The sequence below is a fragment of the Pelodiscus sinensis genome, chromosome 1 (genome assembly GCF_052426305.1).
Source record: "Pelodiscus sinensis isolate ZL-2025 chromosome 1, ASM5242630v1, whole genome shotgun sequence".
NCBI lineage: Eukaryota > Metazoa > Chordata > Testudines > Trionychidae > Pelodiscus > Pelodiscus sinensis.
Genome location: NC_143052.1, coordinates 22,833,937 through 22,857,304, shown reverse-complemented (window position 1 = coordinate 22,857,304; position 23,368 = coordinate 22,833,937).

Sequence of the window (23,368 nt, the reverse complement as noted above, 5' to 3'; positions counted from 1 at the left end):
ACCTAAGTTCTAACCTGATGCCCTGCCGGCACTGCTTCCGGCCAGCCTTAACCTCGGTTCAGGGTCCACTCAGTGTGGACATGCTAGTTCGAATTAGCTTAAGTTAGTTCAAATTAGTGCTGTAGTGTAGACATACCTTAACTCGCAATTTAACATCCCTAGTTGCTAAGTCACCCAGTTTTGTAAGATCACTTTGTAATGCTTCAGAGTCAGCTTTGAAATTATTTACCTGGATAATTTTGTATCCTCTGCACATTTTGCCACCTCATTGCTTATCCCTTTTTGTGGATCATTTATGAATATGTTGAACAAAATTAGTCCTACTGCAAATCTCGGGGGGGGGGCACCACTATTTACTTCGCTCCATTCTGAAAAGGCCATTTAATCCTACCCTTTGTTTACTCTCTTTTAACTGGAGTGCCTGGCAATGCTTTCAGGATCATCTAAAAATCCTTAATTTAATTTAATGACAAGCCTTTTCTTCCCTTAATCACTCTGACTCTGTTTATACACAAACTCCCTACTCCAGGGGCAGAAGCGATTAGCAGCATAGAACACAACACATTCCACACTCAATCTATGGCTCCAGGATGCAAGCCCTATTTTTTCTGTGAGTGCTTGAACGCTGGTGCATCAACAGAGTCAGTGCCTATAGTAGCTAGATTGGTGAAAGAATTCTTCTATTGACTTACCACTGCCCATAATGGGGTTTAGATTGGATAAACTCTGTCACTCCAGGCCATGGATTTTTCACACCCTGAAGCAATGTAACAGGGTCATGGTAACTTTTTAGTGTACAGTGCCCTCACCAAGCTGTACTTGTGTGTGTTGAACCTTCAGAAAGCTGTAGAATCTGGCCCACAGTGAAGGCTATTTGTTGTTTTAAACTCCTTTATTTTTACTCTATTGATCCTACACATTTCTTTCCAGACATTGCATGTGTTGCTAGGAGTACCTCTGCTGGCCACAGGAGCCCTCTGAAATTCAGGTTGCAGTGAATTCCAGTCCTCTTTGTCTCTTCTGTACATTCCATGAACAGGTGCTGGTTCTTTCTGACCTCTGGCATTCAACAAGAAAGCGACATCTGCTACAAACCACGCTATCCTCCTTTTTAATCAGTGTGTGGTGAAACAGTAAATCATCTGCCACCTTCCTGCAAGATTCAATAGGTTACACCCCGGACCAAAACCACAATCAGAACATGGGCAAGACATCAGAGTCAGCATGTCTACTTAGGTTACAGAGACGTCGGTGCTTCAATGCTCCTGTATCAATGCATTGGGTAAATTTAAAAATACTTTCCATTATTCTAGGGTGTTATGCAGAGCAAAAGGGAAACACTAGTGTAACATTTCAATTTTTAAAAGACTTTCAATTAAGGGGCCTGAAGCTCTTTTAAAATTTTAGAGCTGTTCAAAACATTGTTAGTCCCTTTCAAAATTCTTACTACTTAGAAAAATCTGTAATGTATCCATTATTTCTGCTGTCCTTTTAGTGATTACAAAAAGGCTAGTGTCTCTACAATTAAAGCTAAAGATTTTGACCTCACCCAGCTTCAGAAATGTGGGTATGTCTATACAGCAACATAATTTTTAAAATAACTAGCTTTATTTTGAAATAACTTAGTTCATGTCTACACGGTAGGCAGTTATTTCGAAATGATGTAGAAATACTGTCAAGCTGGAGGACTTCTTACTCCCACTCCTGTAACTCTTATTGTACAAGGAGTAAGGGAAGTTGGAGGAAGAATGATCCCAATTTTGAAATAAGCTATGCCATTGACGTAGCTCAATTTGCGTAGCTTATTTTGAGTTAAGGCCTGCTGTGTAGCTGCACCCTGTGTATATGCATATTTGCACACCTAATGTGAGTGTGCAATTTATGTTTGCATATGCAATTACAATGACTATACATGAGAATGTCCCATTAACATATTGTTCTGTGTCAACCATGATGGATGGAGTTTAAGATGTCTGCAACCAGGGGAAAATTCCCAAAAGGTGCTGTATTTAAAATGCCCACTACGAACAGAATTGGCAAGTTATAATAAAATAATAATGATATCTAATAATTGTAAGCTCTCACATAGCACTTTGAATCTGCATGTCTCAAAGCACTTAGCAAACCAGGGTATCATTATTCCTGTTTTATTTATGGAGAAACTGGGGTACAGGAAGGTGAAATTTAGCATATGGAGCCTGAATGGCTGTGGGGAATACTAAAACAAGGTTAAAGATATTTCAGCATTCCTGAAGTGTACATTTGCACACTGCCCAATCAGTTTAATTTAAAGGAAATGTTACTTTGAATTTTCTGACTTTCAAAAAAATTGTGCTTTTCCAAAACTATTATTTTATTAAGGGCTTTTTGGGACATATTTAGAACCTCAACTCCACTTAATTTTTTTGCCTGAAGATTTTAATCATTGCTTGCATTCATCTGACTCAATTTTACTTTTGCATTCAGTTTCACAACAGTTGGCAGGAATGTGTGACCCATACATTTAAGCAGACATGAGTTATGTACAAACAAATTCCACTGTAATATAAAAGGTGAATGGAAAGACTTGTACAACTACGATGATGTGCGATGTTTGAGAACAGCTGCATGCAGTTAAGCAGTAGAAATGCAACAAGAACTTACTGCCTTTTTATTTATTCAGGTAATTCAATATGTACTGTCTTATTCACTGGCATGTTACGATTGCAGAACAACAAACCATTCTCGTTTGTTTTCCTTGGAAGGAGGAACTGAAAGAAAAACAACTGAAGTGACTGGCTACTAACCCCTTTCAAAAATCATGTTCATGTTTATTTAGGAAAGAAAAAAATAGGGGCATGATTCTCTCCCTTATCATACCAGGCTAGGTACTCACCCTGCATGAACTGACAGAGATGTCAACTACCCGTACTGCACATTGCTGGTTTTCTGGGACCCTGAGGAAGTCTCTATAGTGGCCTTTGTCTGCATGTAGGAAAGGGCAGATGTGAGTGCACACATCTCTATCTGAGGTGTGCATCATCCCCTACCCAACTCCAGAGGAAAGACACAGGAATGGGAATGCAGCATGAAGATATATTGGCTTCCCTGAGAAGCTTGTCCATGTTATAGGGATGCCTCTGGCACCATCATGGCACATGTTGTCAGCAACCCAGAGGCAGAACCACAGAACCCAGGTCATCTTTCTTATCTGTTGATTTGAACATATCACTTCACTCCTTGAGTTCCTGCACTCACTTCTTGCACTCACATCAGATTTAATATTTTTGTAACTACCTTCAAAGCTCCACTTTGCTCTGCCTCTCCCCACTGCATCATCCACAAGCAGCTTTGTGTGGCCATCTCTTCCCCACCAATGCTCAGCCCAGCCATGTGTTTGCCACATTGGCTGCTCCTCTTTTGTGGTATGGCCTCTCTGAACATAACCAGAAAGCCAGGGGTGACATTTGGAGATCTAGGGGACAGTAGCCCCCTCTCCGCTCCTGAGTTTGAACCCCTGGATTTCATGCTTGAGGTTTGCTTAAAGCCCATGCCCTGACTCCAGAGACAGTTTTTAAATGCAACAGTTTGGGCTGCTTGCAGCATTGCCTTTGGAGCAGGGAGTTTGTTATAAAAAGAGGGAGGTGCAGGGTGATTAAGAATAACAAAAGGCTGGTTATTCAGGTAATTAAGGATCCAAAAATGATGGGGTCTAAAATAGCTGCTAACCCTCAAGAAAGATATCTTGGAATCCTTGTGGATAGTTCCCTGAAAACATCTGCTCAATGTGCAGTGCAGTTTAAAAACGAAAAGCTAACCGAATATTTGGAATCATTAGGAAAGGAATAGATAGTAAGACAGAAAATATCATAGTGCCTCTGTATAAAATCATGATTTGCCCACATCTTGAATACTGTATGCAGATCTAGTCACTCCATCTAAAAAAAGATATACCGGGCTTGGAAAAGGTACAGAAAGGGCAACAAAAATGAATAGGGGGTAAGGGACGGCTTTCATATGAGGAGAGATTAACAAGACTGGGACTTTTCATCTTGGAAAAGAAATGACTAAAAGATGGGGGGGCATATGTTAGAGGTCTAGAAAATCATGAAAAAAAGAGGAAAGAGGAAAAAGCACAGATGTGCTGGTAGCTGGCTACATCTACACTATGAGTTTTCTCTGCAAAAAATATGCAAACGAAGGACTCATTTGCATGAATCATGATCTCATTTGCATATTCTCTGCCAATCTGTTTTTGTGCTGGGGTTTTTGCGCTTGTCTTGCGGAAAAATGGGGTTTTGCGCAAAAAGAAAATGTCCACACTGCTTGTTTTTGTGCAAAAAGCCCAGCGCAAAAACAGATCAACAGAAAAAATGCAAATGAGATTGCACTCATGCAAATGAGTCCCTAATTTGCATATTTTGCTGCGAAAACTGGTAGTGCAGACATACCCTCTGGCTGTGTCTACACTGGCATCCCTTCCGGAAAAGGGATGCTAATGTGGCACTTTGGAATAGGCAAATCCGCGGGAGATTTAAAAATCCCCCGCGGCATTTGCATTAACATGGCTGCCGCTTTTTTCCGGCTTGGAGATAAGCCGGGGAAAAGCGCCAGTCTAGACGTGATTCTCTGTAAAATAAAGCCTTTTCCGGAGGATCTCTTATTCCTACTTTCAAGGGAATATTCCCCTTGGAGAGAGGCTTATTCCCCTTGGAGAGAGGAATAATTCTTCCAGAAGAAGCTCTATTTTCTCACGCTGTACTGTAAATTTACTTGCGCAAGAATGCACATGCAATGTAGATCCTCTGCAAGTTTTTGTGCAAGAACAGTTGTTCTTGTGCAGAAAGCCTGCAATGTAGACATAGCCTATGTGTATTGGTAGAATGTCCCGTGTAGGCAAGCCTTACACAGAATTGTGTGCAATCAGTCACAGACCAGAAACAGTCATCTTAAAGCTGAGAATATTGTAAGATGATTCGGGGCTGACTGCTTGCTTGACTGAATTACCAGGAACTGAATCAGGAACTTCTCTTTAGTTCAAGCTGTAGTCACTGCAGCTTTAGCTCAAGAGCCACCCTTTATAGCTGAACAGATTAAGAAGCTAAATTATAGTCAAATAACTTATTTGCTATGAATTGTTTGCTCTTCTCTATTGAGACCCTGTTTATTTTATTTTTTATCAAATGTTCATTGCACCTGGAAAATAAAATAGTTCTCTACACTTTGATATCTAGGACAGATCACTAATTAAAAGAAAATTATAGGGCAGGGTAGTATACCTGGACTAGTGATACTGTTAATGAGCACCATCATTTCCTGATGCTTCCAACTCTCTCCTTGATAAAAGTTCTTGCAATTCTTAATTTGAAATTGCTCTGACTGCAGGACTTTCTTGCTAAGTGTAGATCTGAAGCAGTGGTTCTTGACCTGCAGCTCATGGGTCATAGAATCATAGAATCCTAGGGCTGGAAGAGACCTCAGGAGGTCATTGAGTCCAACCCCCTGCATCCCACAATGTTAAATAAATTGAGAACCATTGATCTAAAGTAACATGTAGGCTTACTTTGTTATCAGTGGAAATTGCACTATGTATTGAAGCCAGTATGTCGCTCCAAGACTTAAATGTTAACATTAAATGTCAATGTTTTAGGCTTAAGGATGAAAGAAGGTTAATTAATTAAGCTGCTAGGTTTCTTGCTATGTTTATAATGATTGATGAGGTTACCTTTCCCCTATATGGGTGGGCAGGTGGATAAAGATGTTATTGCCTGTACTGGTTACATAACGAACTAAGTAAAGATTTTGGTCATAGAATTGTGAGGAATGAAACCTTTGCCAGCCTCATGCATCATTCACAATCACAGCCACAGATGGCCTACTCCATGGTCTCAGCTTGTCAGACATAATTGTTTAACACTGACTGAAAAACATTAAGGTATAAATTACTACAGGCTAAATTCTGCTCTGATATGTACATGCACCTTTTCTTAGGTCAACAGTTTTTCAGTCTCTGTGCCAGCTAAATGCTCCAAGAGAACTGCACACTTGTATCAGAGGACAGATTTAGCATTACATAAATAGTTCACTCTCTTCCTTTTATCTCATATTTTAAACGAGGACCAGTCAGCAGAGGCTATCGTGACTTTTTCATGAAATATTAGGGTCTGAGTGTAGAAACCTAACACATGCATATAGTTCTACTAGCCTTAATTTTCACAAGTCACTAGTAAATTATTATTGGGGTTGTATGGCGGGATTGCCTATGATGGTAGGGTACAGGGCTCATTAGGCCTGGGGTTCCCTTCAGGTTTATGTCCAGTGTTCTTAAAATCTCTTGGGGTATGTCTACACTACCACCATAGTTCGAACTAGGGTGGTTAATGTAGTCATACGAACTTGCAAATGAAGCCCGGGATTTGAATTTCCCGGGCTTCATTTGCATGTTGCCGGGCGCCGCTGTTTTTAAATGTCCGCTAGTGCGGACTCCGTGCCAACGGCTACACGCGGCACGAACTAGATAGTTCGGATTAGGCTTCCTATTCTGAACTATCTGTACGCCTCGTGGAACTAGTGATACTGTTAATGAGCCTCGTGGAACGAGGTGTACAGATAGGAAGCCTAATCCGAACTATCTAGTTTGTGCCGCGTGTAGCCGCAAGCACGGAGTGTGCATTAGCGGACATTTAAAAACGGCGGCACCTGGCAACATGCAAATGAAGCCCAGGAAATTCAAATCCCGGGCTTCATTTGCAAGTTCGTATGACTACATTAACCACCCTAGTTTGAGCTAGGGTGGTAGTATAGACATACCCTTGCTTCAGAGTTTTAGCTGGTTACCTGCAGGAATCAGGACGTGACATCCTCTCTTGCACATCATTTAGTCAGGGGTGGGGAGGGAGAGGGGGGCAGGGGAGAAGGGCAGGAGGAGAGGGGGGAGGGTTTGTCTCCCCCTTTTTTTTTTTGGTCTCCTTTTTCTGAAGCACCATGGAAAGCTGAAGTGGGCTACAGGACCTGTGTGGCTGGGCTCTGAAGAGGCACTGAGCAATCACTCTCTTGGGCACTTGAATGGCTGGTTCTTGCTCACATGCTCAGGATCTAACTGACCTCCATCTGTGGCGTTGAGAAGGAATTTCCTCCCAGCCAGTAACTTTTTTTTCCACCATCCTCTGTAGCATGGGATTCTGGTCACTGCACATGATAATCTGGATATATATCATTAAATCAATTCCCTGCCATTGCAGGGGTCTCATGCATTGGCACACCTTGGTACCTTCTGGTCTACACACGTGAGTTATAAGACTTTGGTTTAATTTGGTTGTTGGATTTAGCCTGAGGGTGACCTGATGATTGTGCTGATCTATGACATACAGAAGGTCAGACAAAATGATCAAGTGTTCTTAACTCTTATGATTTTAAATTGGGGTGTAAATTTTTGGGGTCAATTCCAACACTTTCTGAGAACTGGACCCCTTTAGGGTGACATCAGTTGGGCACTCAAAATTGCCAGTTTGAAAACCGAGGCCTTTCATTAACTTGCATGAGTAAAGATCGAAAGGTCTGGCTCTGAGTTTGGTATACAATAGGCAGTATTGAAGGAGTCCCGTGATCTTACTAAAAGGAAATCCACTGTTGCCTTTGAGTATCATCAGTGTTATACTCTTCTAATTTACATAGCCTGTTTTCTTCACAGTATTACATTCTAGCCAACAAAGCATTTTAAGGACAAATGAATCTGGCACAATCATAATTAAGAACAACATTTAAACTGTGTGAAGATAAAGTGTTGCAGGGAAAACCAGCAGTCTTAGAAGATGTTGCTATTTTAATTTGCAAACAGTGGGGAAGTCCAATTCCCTTTGGTAGCTCTAACAATGTAATTAACCTCAGCTTAAGCCATGCTATTATTATATTGCTCCTTGACAAAGAAATGTCATAGCATTCTCTCACCAATGTTTATGTTAGCTCATTATTGCTAGGGGAGGTATCTTTAGATCATTTGAAGACAGCTCCCAGTACTCCTCTCTAGCCTTAAAAGAATGCTGAGTAAGTTGTTCTTATCTATTAAAATTCCATTTTTGCTTCTGGGTCACAGCAGTTATTATGTAAACTAATAGATCCCCGTTAGGAGCCGCAGGTTTATTTTTAAATGTGGCAGCAAAATCTAATGAACTAACAAACTAAATCTGCCAAAATGTCATTTTTGTTAATAAACCTGTATATTATTAGAACCCTGTCACGGAGGAACTGCATAGCTAACAGGATTAGTGTGGCAATAGTGGGCTGGTCTTCTGTAAGCCATTGGGCTGACTCCAGTCTGAAAGGGGAGCTACCAAATTTTGTTGACTTCTGATAGCTGCTCAGTGGTCCCAGTTCAATTCCCAGTTGACAGGTTGACATGGGCTATGTCTACACTACAGCACTAATTCGAACTAACTTAATTCGAATTAGTTAATTCGAACTAAGCTAATTCGATTTAGCGCAGCTAGACCTAAAAACTAGTTCGAATTAGTATTTTGCTAATTCGAACTAGCATGTCCACATTGAGTGGACCCTGAACCGGGGTTAAGGCTGGCCGGAAGCAGTGCCGGCAGGGCATCAGATTAGGACTTAGAGTGTGGAGCTGCTGTCTCAGGCTAGCCGAGGGCTGTGCTTAAAGGGTCCCAACCCGCACCCCGGACAGACAGTTCTCAGGGGTTCCCCGCTTGCAAAGCAGTCCTGGCTTGGAGTGCCCTGAGTGCCCACACTCGGCACATCACAGCACTCGGCCATCAGCCCGGCTGCACTTGCCGCAGGCTGCCATCCGGGGGGGAGTCAATCGGGGGGCTGCAGGAGAGCTTCCACCCCGAGGAGCCCGCAGAGCCACCCCAGTCCTCCCCATCGGGGGCTCATATCCCATTCCTCCCTCACCTCCTTCCACTTACCCCTTCCTAGCCCCCCTTCCTGATGTACAAAATAAAGGACACGTGTGTTCAAAAATAGAAACTCTCTTTATTGAACAAAACTCGGGGAGACTGGGAAAAGGAGGTGGGAGAGGGGAAGAGAGAGGGTGGGCAACTAAAATGATCAGGGGTTTGGAACAGGTGCCATATGAAGAGAGGCTAAAGAGAGTGGGACTTCTCAGATTAGAAAAGAGGAGACTGAGGGGGGATATGATAGAGGTCTATAAAAGTATTAGTGGTGTGGAGAGGGTGCATAAAGAAAAGTTCTTCATTAGTTCCCATAATAGAAGGACTAGAGGACACCAAATGAAATGAATGGGTAGCAGGCTTCAAACTAATAACAGAAAGTTCTTCTTCACAACGCAAATAATCAACCTGTGGAACTCCTTGCTGCAGGAAGCTGTGAAGGCTAGAACTAGAACAGAGTTTAAAGAGAAGTTAGATAAAGTCATGGAGGTTGGGTCCATGGAGTGGTATTAGCCAGGGGGTAGAAATGGTGTCCCTGCCCTCTGTTTGTGGAAGGCTGGAGATGGATGGCAAGAGACAAATGGCTTGGTCATTGTCTTCGGTCCATCCCCTCCAGGGTCCCTAGGGTTGGCCGCTGTCGGCAGACAGGCTACTGGGCTAGATGGATCTTTGGTCTGACCCAGTACTGCCATTCTAAGCTCAGGGCTCAGGGTCAGGGGTCTCACTGGACCACCCTGATTTTCATGCACACCTGCTCCTGGGTGGCCAGGCTGGCAGCTCTCCTTCCCTAGATGGACACTTTCCTGTGCCTAGTGCGGACGTCGTGGATAAGGTCATGCCAGCCGCCAGCCTGGTCCCGGAAAGAGGTGGAGGGCTGGGTGGCAACGGGTGGCTGGCTCGTGCTGTGCCAGGTGTAGGGTCTGCTGGCTTGGTGCTGGCAGGCTTGCACCTGGCACGGGCACCGTAGCCAGCCCATGCCCCTTTAAGCGCTCTGGGGCCGGGAGGGGGGCAGACGAGTTTCCCTGGTGGTGCCCAGAGTGGCCACCAGGGAAAGCTGGGGAGGGCTAGCCTCCCACTAGTTCGAATTAAGTGGCCACACAGCCCTTAATTCGAACTGCTTAATTCGAACTAGGTGTTATTCCTCGTAGAATGAGGTTTACCTAGTTCGAATTAAGCGCTCCGCTAGTTCGAATTAAGTTCGAACTAGCGGTTTGTATGTGTAGCTCCTATCAAAGTTAATTCGAACTAATGTCTGTTAGTTCGAATTAACTTTGTAGTGTAGACATACCCATGAGAACTCTCCCCAACCCACAACTGGGGCTAATTTATACCTGTCTTAGCCAGGGAGGTCCTTAGGATTTATGGGATCCTGTGCAGTACTATTAAACTGGTGCCCATATGCCCAGGGAGAGCCAGGAGTGGGAAGGGGTGTGATGATTTTTTCAGAGATGTGATTTTATAATTTTCAGCAATACGCTAATGAAATATTTTTAAAGCAAAATTTAAACTAAGGTCCTGTAGACTAACACAGTAAATTCAGAAACTGACAATATATGCATGAGATTGGCAAATGCCTGATAAATGGATTCATTACCACTTGAATGGCTTTTTCACAGGTTAATATTTTGCTAATAGGTCTGACAGGCTTTTTTTTCACTTTTAAGTTACTAGATCCTCTCCAGAGGACAGAGTCACAGAACAGGGGTAGGAAGAGGTGGATGGGTGGACATTAAGAAATAGTGGTGCCCCAGATTTTCAGGTGCCCTACACAGCTGTATATTCTGCATATGGGAAAGGATGGTTCTGGTCTTGGCAATCAGAGCACACAGGCTAAGGTATCCTGTTCCCAAAAGAAGTGGTCCCTCCAGGTCAGGTTTTGTTGACATGGAAACCTGAAGAAGCTTGTAGTGTTGAGGCTCATGCCTTCTGTGGACATTCAAAGGAATTCAACTTCCAGGTGCTTCCAGTTCACATGTCTCACTAGCCCTAAATTCTTTCCACATGCACCAGTACAAAAAGGAATTGCTCCGTGCCTATACCTAGAAAAATATCACTGCAATTATCACAAGATAATGAGATCACATTTGATTCTTTCCCCTTGTTTCTATCTAATACTTAATACTGGATATGACTTAAGTGATTAATTTTATTGTAGAAAAACTTTCAGGTCTCAGGAGTGTCCAACTAATTTCATATTTGCAGTTAGGTTGGAGGAGAATAGACAGTTTGGGTAAAATTCACACAAGTCTAGTACTAACAAAGTCTATGCACCAGTTAGGACCTTGAAATAGGCAGCTTGTGGATGGATTCAGCAACTCAGCCCAGCTCTTCAGAATGTGAGGTCTCTTTCTGTTTCCCTGCACAAAATGTTATTAAAGTTTAAAGCAGAAGGACAGAAAGAATTGCAGGTACAACACTGATCTATGTCATCAGCCTTTGGGCATGTGGAAAATACATGTGCAAGTATAGATTACTAACAGCATGTTTTGATGTTCTCTGTTTTGGAGCCCTCTGAACACTCCTTAGCAAGGCAATTAATAAATGATAAACCTAAAATAAACAAAATGCAAAAATAAATATTATATAGAGAAGAGCAGAATGCCTCACTAGACATTTTTCTACAGCAGCTTATCCTTTATCATCAACCTTTGTTTAAGATATCTAACTTGTTTTCGGTCAACATGTCAGTGGTTTTGTTCAAGTCTATTTCTATTAATCTATTAGTCTTAAATGCATTGCCCAAATCTAAATATATTACATCAGCCATGTGACCTCTATAATTCTATCAGAAAGAGCAGTCATGACTATATAAACCTGAAGGGTGAGATTTTGTGCTGTGCCTCTAAGAAACACAGGCAGGAACTCACAGCCCAGATGGAGGGAAACTAAGGTGGTTTCAAGCCATGTTTGTGCTCTCCCACTTGGTTGCTATTGAGTGCAGGATGGCCCCAGTAATGGCAGACTTTCTCCAGCTGCCTATGGACAGATGCACCACCTGGAGTTTCTGTATGCATTGTAACCCTGCCCTACCTCTCACATTTCCCTTATGTCAAGGCTTACAGTGAGGAGCTTGTAGGGCACTGTAAGCTGGGCCTACAGAATTCTTCTCTGGCTGGATCAAGGGCCTTTTACTGCTGCAGCAGAAACATAAAAAGGCCATATCAGAGAGAAGAAAGCCTTTTAGGATGCCTATTGCACATGGCTCCATTATTCTCCACTCTCCAGTGTGTTGTCTAGTTTATTGTAAGCAGGGTCTTTCTACAACTAACTCTCTGTATAGTTTTTCATGTGTGATGTGCCCAAGTATTCAGATTCTAATATCTACCCTCCATCATTGCATTTATTCATCTAAATCTGGGTTATTGCAGATTATGTACTATCTATATTTAATGATGCACTACACCCAGATGGACACACACACTTTCCTGAACCTGAAACAAAAACCAGGACTATGTAGCACTTTAAAGACTAACAAGATGGTTTATTAGGTAATGAGCTTTCATGGGCCAGACCCACCTTCTCAGTGGAATATTTGATCTGAGGAAATGGGTCTGGCCCACGAAAGCTCATCACCTAATAAACCATCTTGTTAGTCTTTAAAGTGCTACATAGTCCTGGTTTTTGTTTCAGTTACACCTTCTATCACTTTCCTGAACCTGTGTGTTATATACATTTAACAATAGGTTGAATACATTTTTTAGATTTGAATGTTGGACTAGAGAAATGTTATTGTCCTTATTCTAGAAGCATGTGCTGATTGAGCCCTAGTCTACACTTATTTTAAAATAACTATAGGAGAGTCCACACTACCAAGCCTGTTATTTCAAAATAATGGGCTGGTTATTTTGAAATAATAACTTCCACTTTCCATGAGAAATGATGATTATTTTGAAATTGTTGTTTTGAAATCATGAGAGTATAGATACTCAGCTGGTACTATTTCAAAATAATTGGCCTCCAGAGGCCTCTCACAGCTACACTTGTGGCTGCTCTGCCCACACACCTGTCATCTTCAATGCTCCCTTTCTCCTGCAGAGCTTAAAGCAGCAGATTGAAGGAAAAGGGCTTGTGGCACATGTGGACCTTTCAGAGCCTGTGCCACACAGCACCCATCCCAGGAGCCATGTCAGATCCCAGCACTCCCACTGAGCCTCCCAAGATTGCCAGAACTTCAGCAGCAGCTTGTCTGCCCCGGCCAGGGGCAAAAGAGGGCATTGGCCTGGACTAGTCTGGAGATCCTGGACTGCATCAAGGTCTCAGGTGTGGAGACCAACCTCCAGGATCTTTGCACCAGGAAGAGAAATTTTGAAATCTACGGCCAGATGGCCACCAGCCTGGCTGAGAAGTAGTATATATGGACCCTCAACCAGGTCCACATAAATATAAAGGAGCTCTGGCAGGCCTACAAGGCCAGGGAGCAAAGTGGGGTGGCTCCTCACACCTGCCAATACTACGAGCAGCTCTATACTATCCTTGGAGGGGGGGTTGGTCACATCCCCTGACGCCATCATTGTCGAGACTGGACAGGACACATCCGGAGTCTGCCTCTGTGAGGGCAAGTTTGTGGAGGACAAACAGGAGGAGGAGCAGGCCAGCCAGGCCACTGTGCCCACCAGCCAGGACCTGATCCTTACCCTGGAACCAGTCTCCCCACTTCCAGGATGTCTCCCAGGCCTCGGACAATCCCAGCAAAGGCATGTCAGGTGAATTCTATAACTTTCCCTAGACACACGTAGGGGAAGACAGCGGATGGCAAAGTGCTGTGTGCTCCTTGCTCAGCCTTCTTGGCTTGTGGGTCACACAACAGCCTGTGCCTACAGAGTGCTGGTCTGGAGCTGACAGCTGCATGAGGCTGCCACAAAGGAACCGTTCACTCCTGCTCACAGGGTTTCTGGAGAGGCCTGCCTTACTCCTGACTCTGTGATGGGTCACCTTCCTACCACAAGCCACCACGAAGGAGACTGGGCACATGGACACACACAGCAGTGCCGCACATGACACAGAGGCAGGCCCGCATTCTCAGGGCAGCATCCACTCCTGGTCAAGTGTGGTGAGGCAGAGGACACTGAATCCCTGCATGGAAACCTGCCAGGGGGAGGAAGAGAAGGAGACACTACTAGCACCCTTGCCATCAAGTGGTGTCTGCCTATTCCCCAACACAGCCTTTCCTCTGACAGCAAGAGATAGAAGTCCTCTCTTTGAGGGATGCTGCCAGTGCTGGACCTAGCATGTATGGGACACAGAAGAAAGTTGAGCTGCCCTGTCTCCACCTCTCACCCACAGGCTTCTGGCCTGGTTGGCATCTTGTAATGCCTGCTTTCCCCTGGGCTGTGGGTGTAATGATGCTCCCCTGAGACATCCAGGCCTCTGCAGGAAAGTGCCCATATTCTAAGAAACAAATGGTCTTGCTCAAAGCACATTGCCATCGTCCAAACTGAGACCTTTGGTGTTGGTGAAGAGATTAGGGCTACGCTTCATACACAGTGTCTACTGGGATGGCTACCCTTGTAACTTTTCTTCACATCTGGGGCAGCTGTGAGTGTGCTGCTTCCACCACCTCTCACACCATCCTCCCAACCAGATGGCAATTCTGCAATTTTGGGGAATAATTGATCATAGTTACTTGTCTTTTAGAAATAACTATGATAGAACATTAGATGAAGCATTGTGCAGCTTAGTTGTTTGTAAAGAACTGAGTTTCTTCTGAGAAGGCAGATGCTTAGAAATGCAAAGTATTCGTGCCCTACAGAATTCACAGAATGCTGCTTCAGCTGTGACCTGATGTAGCAGGGCTTAGTGCTGACTATACCATCTTTTGCTATAACAAATGAATGCCATCAAAAATTGGATCTAAACTATTGAGTACTAAAAGTGTAAAGATATAAGAATTTTACAGTTGTTTAACTGACAGGATTATAGTTAAGAATGTGCAAAGATTTCTATGGAGCACTTAGTATATTGCCACTTATTGCAATGTATTCAAGTGGCACCTCCCCCAGCACCTCTCACTCATCAGCACCCAGCTGCTCAACTCCTCCCACTCCCATCCTATGCCTCCCAGCCACTACATACATCTGTTTCCTGGCAGAAGGGCGGGGGAGGAAGTGGAGAAGAGGCAAGGCAGAGGCAGAGGCCTGGGTGGAGGAGGAGCAGGGATTGGGAGGGAGGGAGCAAACCCTCCCTGGATAGAGGGGAAATTGATACCTATGCCTCCTGTGCCAGTAGTTTCTTTCTCACTGTTGTGAGTTTTCTTACCCATCCATCTGTGGGTTCTTGGTTGGGCCATTCCAACACAGATAAAGGTATTTTTCTTCCATTTGCCACAGAGACTCAAAGAGCAGGAACCATCACAGATCTCTCCTTACAGAGAGACAAGAAAAAAGAATCCCGGGAATTTTTTTTCCTTCCTGTTTCCTGTGATCAAAAAGAAGATGAGACCAAGAGACAGGAGATTCACATGCTGTTGGCTCTTGTTGGAACCCACAAGCTGAAGAAGGTGCTGAGCTAGTATCCTGGGTCCAAACACTTTACAGTTCTCAGCATGTTCAAAATCTGGATCGGTTTTGCATTGCCTTCTCATCATTAAATTGCCAGTAAAAGTTTTGCCATTACTGAAGAATGCTGAGCGATATTATGAGACAATAATACAAAGTGTCATATTGATTTATGACAAATAGATTAGCAATGTCCAGTATCTACACTAAATAATGGAATGGAAATGGAGAGCATTCGTCTTATAGAACTGAAAAAGAGAAATAAGAATTATTAGAACTATAAAGGCACATGATGCAAATTGAAACGATTCAATATATTTCAAGAACTATGATCAATCAAGCACTATTCACGTAAACTGCTCTTTGGAATGTCACAAATAATAGAACAACACATATTTTAATGCATCGTGTATGTGTGTGTGTGTACACTCTTTTTCTGAGCTGCTCAAAAGTTCCCATTCTTCCATTGAACAGGAACTTAGGACTTGTTGATTCGGGAATTAAAATGATTCTGACGCTGCTTCATTGTTGGTAGGGCACATAATCAATACCAGAGCTGTGAAAAGCCCTGGTGATAACCCCTCTTTTGACAGCTTGTCAATATTCCTGGCTTCATGATCAAAAGAGCTGTAGTAAGACTCATAGCCTGCATCACGCGAACAAGGGTACTGAGGATAGGGTGAAAAATGAAAACTCAGTTCAGTTTTATTGCTAAAAAGTAAGCCAAGGGCAATAGACTGCTTGACAAGAACACACAAAAAAATGTTCAAATAAAGAGATCTCATAAAAAGTACAGCAAACAAATTATTAATGAGAGAGTTTAAATCATAAGTTACAAAACACTAGGTACTCCTTCCTTTGTCAGTTTCAAAGGAAAGTTAGATTTAAAAATTTCAAGCAATTTATCAAATATTTCATCTTAATCATTTTTCCCATCCACTAAGAATTCCATTGACCAATTTTTGGAAGCCATAAAGGAATATATAAAGCAAAGTTTAAAAACAAACACATGACATATATATATATATAATGCTGCTCAAAATCAACCATTTCATTCTTCACCAAAGAGTCATCTACCCAGGTGTGCTGAACCTCAGTAACTAGTAGTATTTTGATTAAGTTGGGAAACTAGGAAAGCAAGGATGAAGTAAGATTTGAATATCCTTCTTTCTCACCCATACCTTTCTCTGTGACTCATGATGCATCAATAGTTGGAAAACTAATCTATGTCTGCTGACTGATCATAATAGGGTAAAGACATGGCCCCTCTGAAATAAATGGCACTGGGCCCTAAAGTACCTACACACGATGAACAATTAAGTCTCACAACAACTCTGTGACGTAGGGAAGTATCATTAAACCTACTTTACAAATTGGGGAATGGAGCCTAGGACATTTTCAAACTTGGATGACTAAATATAGACATCAAAATCCGTATCCTTGAGAACTTATTTTGAAAGTATCAGCTTAAGTCCTATAGAAAATACATGGTAGAGTAGAACCCAGATCATTTTTATCCTTTTTTTTTCTGCCTTACAGACCAAACCAAGGTGGGATCTACAATACAGAGACTACAATACACTCACAGCTCCTTAACATAGATGCAGCATACCAAACATAAAGTGGAGATCTGCCAGTATAGGAACAGAACCTTCCTGAATGGTGTTTGCTGTGCTGTCAGAAACCTTCTTCTGCTGGCATAGCTGTGTCTACTCAGGGAAGTTTGTCAGTGTTATTGGTGGGAAGGGGCTGGAGGGTGAACAATCTGAGGAAGTGGGTTTTGCCCACAAAATATATACAGTATCTTTATATATTACTACTCGTTTTTTTAAAGTTACAAATTAACACAGCTACCACTCTGAGACTTTTAATTGAGCATAATCACTTATGCACAATTAAGTGACTCGTGTTGGTTTTGTGACAAAAAGTGTGGTTTTTACTTGACAACGGCATTAATTGAAAGTTAGCAGACTTGAGTAGAAATTTCTTGTCAGTTTCTAAATGTATCACATTAAAATCCTGTTTGTAGTCCCCTATTTTTTCTGCACAGAAAGCAAACAGTGTATCTACATATATTGATGTTAGCAAACTTATTTTCCCAAGATGCATGGAAAAAGTAAAGGTTTTTTTGAGGGGAGGAGTGTGGTTGTTTGTAAGTCTGCTTTTTTTGCTAGAGGTTCTGCCCGAGCAACTGCATTTTTGTTGAAATTTGCATGAATGCCAACTATAAACATCCATTCTTACTAGTTTATTAAGCAAGGACTTGTAAAAGTGTTCTACGAACAGCTGTGCAGCAAGGAGGAGACCAGGTAACTAAGTGATTGAAGAAATTGTTTGACACATATATGAAATAGCAAGTGACACATCAGCACAATTCTGAGTCATTTCATCTATGATGTCAGGAGATTTGTGCATGGTGTCAAGGAAAATATTGCTTAAAGTTTGGCCAAAATGGCTGTCAACCACAAGAAGATCCTCTGGGAGTCAAACATGGCTTACGGCTTGCCTGTTTGACACCACTATCTTAGCTAGACACTCAGACATGAATATTGGAAGAAAGAGTGCTGATTTCAAAAAGTTGTTCAGTGCATTCTGGAGTTTTATTTTTATAAGGAAACATTCCTCATTTTAAGAATCCCTTATCCCTCATTTTCAGAATCTTTTTCAGGGATCTTTCGGAAAAGGCTTTATTTTCTGAAAGATCCGCGTCTAGACTGGCGCTTTTTTCCGGCAAAGCTCCGAGCCGGAAAAAAGCGGCAGCCATTTTTATGCTAATGAAACGGGGGAGATTTAAATCCCCGCTTCATTTGCAATTGCGATATGTCTAATTTGCATCCCTTTTACGAAAAAGGGATGCAGTCTAGACACAGCTGAACTGAGAAAGTGATCAGTGAAATTCAACTGCCCCTGCAAAAATCCATTGTAATTAGGAAAGAAATGCAGCCCACAACTGAGCACCAACCTCAGTCCCAAGAATCAAAGCTTACTTCAAGCATTTCTGATGAAACAAAAATATCTGTGCTATACCAATCCTGTTCAGCCAAAGCCAAATACCTATTCTACTGACAAAAAGATCATAGCTTCTTAGAGACCTTCTTTAGAGGTTACAGTTATATTGAATATTCTGTTAATGAAAATGGTGTTTACGGCTTCATTTGCTGACATTTTGCAGACAATTCTTTGCAAAAGGGTGAAAGGAACTGGAAACAAGCATTTATTGAAATTGGTTTTTCTAAGTGGAAAGACTAGAATACTCTTTTTGGCAGCCTGTAGAAAATACACCACACAAAAGCTTGATTGTTTTGTGTACTGAATTTCATGAAATTCTTGCAAAAGGAAAACAGTCTGTTTCTTCAGAAATTTCAACAACTAGACAGACAGAATAGGAGTCACGTTAAGGCTCTTTTATAAACAACCAGTTTTCCTAGGGCAGATCTACATTTAAAATGCTGCATTGACCTGCCGTAGCACTTTAATGATGTCTCTCTACATTGATGATCAGGAAGTAAAGGGAACTTCAATGAGCACCTTGAGATGTTATCCAAGACAGATGCAAACCTACATTCAAAAATGGAATGTCGGTATGGTCGTGATTTCTCTCATGAATATCAGAAAGATCTAACTTGAGTTCTTGGTGAAATGTGGAGATAAAACAATAATACCCGAGATTGAAGAAGTCAAGGTTTTTGTTGTTTTAGTTGATATGCCTGAAGACATTTCTAAGAAGGAGCAGCTTTCTCTAATTATTGGACACCTTCAAATGCTCTCTAAAAGAAAGAGCTATTGGTACTTACTACATTCTTAAACATGGTCCTGATTATTTGGCAAACTATATACGAGCAGACATTCTGTATGAGATTTGACTGGCAATTTCTATGGGACAATGCTATGACAATTCAAATATAATTGGGTGGGCTAATGAAGTTCAAGCAAGAATAAAATAAAAGGCACTACATGTTGTGTACATTCACTGCTGTACCTACCCACAAGCTAAACTTTGTTTAAGTTGATACTATCTCAGATATGCCTGACCTTCCAAAATTCTTTACTACTGTACAAGTTTTGTACAGCTTCATGGCCAAAAGGAATATCAGATATGAGTTAATTGTTTAAGCTCAAAAACATCTCCAAAAGAAAGTGTGAATGACAGCTACTAGGTGGCTTTATTGTTACCAAATGATAAATACTATAAAACTACACTACAAAGCCATTCTTGCTATACCAGAAGTAGTCAATACAGATAATTCAGAAGCCTCAGCTGAGGTAATTAAATTTAAAACTAAGTGAGCCTACTTCTTTTGTATTACATTTACTTATCTAGGAAAAACACTGTGCGATGAGTGGATTATTGGAACAGCTTCAAAAATTGTACTTTTACTATTAAGTTACAAAATTAAGTATGTTACAAACTTAATCAAAGGAATGTGAAAAGAACTAGAATCAGCAAGATGTGATGCAGAGTGGGGAAAAATAGCCAAAAATATGAATTTGCTCTTGGAATTGACACTGAATTGGATTTTGAGAATTGTTATCTAAACCCCCTGCAAGATTTCTGAAAATTGCAAAATTTCATGTTGACTATCCATTTAACAATAGAGGAATGTTGATGAAGCAAGACTGAATGATGGATCTGAAGAAGTTATTTTGCTGTTGTAGAACATTTCATTCCTGGGTTCAACAGGTGTATGGACAATCCACAGTTGCTGATGCCTATGGAAGCATTTAATGGAAGTTTAAATCCTTAAATTTCATGGATTTCAAGAAATCGGAAGATTTTTCCTGTTTACAGTTAACTCATCAATGAAATACTTTTGATACTGCTAATCTCAAAAATATTCATGGCAAAAATATTCATGGCAGCAACTGAAAAGGAGAAAAAGTAAAGTTATATTATTTATTTATAAGCAAGCTTCAAACACTGCCAGCTACATAATCAGAAGCCTTGCAACTGCTTCAGATTACCACTATGTTGGCCATCACTTAAACTTCAAATGAGCATTTTTTCTGTGTGCTGAAAAGAGTCAAAACTCCTTTTCTGACCAATGTGAGTAGATGAGAGGCTGTGCCATTTGATGCCAATGACTGTGGAACAGTCAAAGGTAAAATCCATCAGCCTCAATGACTTAGGCCATGTCTACACTCCCACTTATGTCAGCAAAACTTAATTTGCTCAAGCATGTGAAACCTTTCTCCCCAACTAATCTATATTTTCCTGGCATAAATGGTAGTGTGAACAGCACTATGCCAGTGAGAGAGCTTCTCCCACTGACATAGCTACCATGGCTCATTAGGGATTGGTTTAATTATGTTGTTCAGAGAGTTTTCTCCCATCAGTACAGAGTGGTTAATGAGAGATCTTTCAATAGTTAAGTACACCTATACCACTGTCAGGTCTCTCATGTAGACAATGGATGATTTCAGTAGACTGCATGATTGACACTATCCTTTGTCTGATGGACTTATATATATCGTGTGTAAGCTAGCTAGTCTCATCTACTATGTAGAAATACACCAAATATTTGGCACTGAAGTTATTTTTATTGTATATTTATATTCTGATCAGAAACAATTACCCTTCTCAAGAAATAGCTAAATTGGCACTACCAGTGTTTGGTCAGCACAATTATGTTACCAATGAATGGGTAGTTTTTTTCCAACCTCTGAATTCTATAATTGTTGGTAAAAATTGTAAATACAACCCAGTCCCAAATCTCCATTCCTGAAGCAGTTCTGGAGATAAGCCCTCCAATGTTTCAGAAGAATCAAATGTTTGTCTTGAGTAAATTGATTGCCAATTAAAGCTATGACTGCTTTGCAGTAAGAGGTGGTGAGTTGCTGCATGGAAGTAGCTAACCTGTCTCAGTTTCAAAACACACCATTTCTTCAATGAAGACAAAGTCTAACTTGTGGTCCTTTATATGTTTATGAAGACTAGATATTCATAGAATCATAGGGCTGGAAGAGACCTCAGGAAGTCATCGAGTCCAGCCCCCTGCCCAAAGCAGGACGAACCCCAACTCAATCATCCCAGCCAGGGCTTTGTCAAGCCGAGACTTAAAAACCTTTAGGGATGGAGATTCCACCATCTCCCCAGGTAACACATTCCAGTATTTCACCACCCTCCTCATGAAATAGATTTTCCTAATATCCAACCCTTGACCTCCCCCACTGTAACTTGAGACCATTGCTCCTTGTTCTACCATCATTCACCATTGAGAACAGCCTCTCTCCATCCTCTTTGGAACCTCCCTTCAGGACATTGAAGGCCGCTATCAAATTTCCCCCCTCTCCCACTCTTCTTTTCTGCAGACTAAATAAGCCCAAACCCCTCAGACTTTCCTCATAGGTCAAGTGCTCCAGCTCCCTAATCATTTTGGTTGCCCTCTGCTGGACCCTCTCCAATGGGTCCACATCCTTTCTGTAGTGGCGGGCCCACAATTGGAATCAACAGTCCAGATGTGGCCTCACTAGTGCCAAATAAAGGGGAACAATCACTTCTCTAGATCTGCTGGAAAAGTTCCTCCTAATGCAACCTAATATGCCATTAGCTTTCTTGGCTACGAGGACACAGTGTTGACTCATATCCAACTTCTCTTCCACTGTAATCCCCAGGTCCTTTTCTGCTGAACTGCTACCTAGCCAGTTGGTCCCCAGCCTGTAACAATGCTTGGGATTCTTCCGTCCCAAGTGCAGGACTCTGCACTTGTCCTTGTTGAACCTCCTCAGATTTCTTTTGGTTCAATCCTTTAATCTGTCTAGGTCACTCTAGACTCTATCTCTGCTCTCCAACTTATCTACCTCTCCCTCTCTCTCCTCATTAAGTGTTTTTTCCCAGGATACAAATATAAGTTCTTTATCCTAAACAGATTCTTATAGTCACAGATATATGTCTGTAACTGGGAGCAAAAGTGTGGGATATGTCTGCACTAACCTTTATGACCATAGTAATAAAGATATAAAAATCTAGGGTTGACATTCCCCAAAGGTGATAACACAAGCCCAAATTCACAAACATTCTCACATCTATCATAACTCAAATGTGATCTCAGTTGTGTGAACTATGATATAGTAGTCAGAGGAAAGATTAAATCAGTTTAAAATAATGCTGCTGCTATTCACATAGGAAAATGCAGTGCTGTTGTTTTGTTTGTTTGTTTTTTACTTCCACAATGCTTTAGATATCTTTCTGTTTCAATGAAGTACTTGAAGACACATTAATTTGAAGAACAGAAATCACATTTAAAAAGAAATGGAAGAAACAAAACAAATATTTCTCGACAGTATCTATGACTGACTGTCTTGTATGGTATTTGTTTGTATTTTTGTCTCCATGTCTCTGGGAGATAGAAACCACACTCTTTGTCATAAAATACAGAGAGAAAATTACTGTTAAATGTAGGGATGATTTGAGACTAGATTAAAACCCTAGAAAAGTTGATACGCAACCATAGTAAAACCCTAAAACTCTTTAAAAGGACTCATATTCCACATGTCTATTCTACCCTAAAACCATTGAAATATCACCCTCTCCAGCAATATAAAATCAAATAATTAATAATAATAATGGCAAATATTTTTTAAATTGCTGCATAATTCTAGGCTCCTATGCCCATTCTTAGTCACAGAAATAAAGGATCAAATTTGCAAAAATGCTCTGTGCCTTTAACTTCCATTGACTTCTAGTTGTATGCACTGAACTTTAGACAATGTGTCCTCCTAAGCTACGTCTAGATTACATCCCTCTGTCAACAGAGGGATGTAAATGAGGCACTTCAAAAGTGCAAATGAAGCAGGGATTTAAATATCCCATGCTTCGTTTGAATAATCATGTCATGGTGCTCTTTCGAACAAGTGCCATTTTGAAAGTAAAACCGAGGTCTAGACGCGGTTCTTTCAAAAACGGTAGGCTTTTTCAAAAGGTCCCATAAACTTCAAAGTAAAACCGTGGTCTAGACTTGGTCCTTTCGAAAACAGCAAGTTTTTTCGAAA